Source organism: Myxocyprinus asiaticus, unplaced genomic scaffold (assembly GCF_019703515.2).
Source record: "Myxocyprinus asiaticus isolate MX2 ecotype Aquarium Trade unplaced genomic scaffold, UBuf_Myxa_2 HiC_scaffold_216, whole genome shotgun sequence".
In the NCBI taxonomy this organism is placed as follows: Eukaryota; Metazoa; Chordata; class Actinopteri; order Cypriniformes; family Catostomidae; genus Myxocyprinus; species Myxocyprinus asiaticus.
Window position 1 is genome coordinate 1 of NW_026249664.1, and position 837 is coordinate 837.

The following is an 837-nucleotide window of genomic DNA, read 5'->3' on the forward strand; positions in this document are numbered from 1 at the left end:
CTGATAAGAACAGATACTACACTTGATCTTAGCCAAAAGGCCGAGAAGCGATACCGGAATAAGGAGCCGAGCAAACGGAGTCATTCAGACAACTACAGATCTCACTGACGGTGTTATTAATCATAATAATATTACACAACTTAAAACTATCAACTACTTACAAATACAAAGTGCAAAACTAAAGCCCCACTCAGAGACTGTGTGAAGAGTTTTGAGATTCTCGTCAATAAGAAGCTGAAAAACCTTCAAAATACGCGGATATTTGTTTCTCCCTCTGTTATCATGAGTTCTCCATCGTCCAATCAAACACGAGAACAGTGTTTGTGGACAATAAAACTCTTTCGAGTCTCTTTATAATCATAAAATAATCCGCTTTTAACAGGAAAGTCTATCTGCTCATGTTCTGACACCAGATTCACAAAACAACAGGAGAAAATGAAGCTTTTGACACATTTCTTTCCTTTGATGCCCTCATGTGGTTAAATGTGGTACTGCAAGTCCGTCTGCGACATCAAACTACAATCACTGACGACGATAAAAGCTGAAAACACTTTCAACGACTATTGAAAAACAAACATTTTAGCGACATGAATCTTTACAGATCTACACTGAAACAATAAAGTGGAAAATCAGCACAAACTGATCTTTGAAAATCCTTGAATGAGCGTTAAATATCAGTAACCCGTTTAATAAGTTTGATTTGATTTTCTTATGACTGACTTCATCTGTGTATTTAATGGACACAGTTCACGTGAGAAATGTCTTTATTTTCTCATTTAAACGACTCAAATTGGACGGTTGTCTCAGATTAGCCTACACTGATTAACAACGGCCAAA

The 837-nt window shown here is 36.7% G+C and overlaps 1 pseudogene; it reads right to left on the reverse strand.

Moving 5' to 3' along the window:
• LOC127439445 (uncharacterized) lies at positions 1–52 on the reverse strand (annotated as a pseudogene).
• Positions 53–837: the final 785 nt, after the last annotated feature.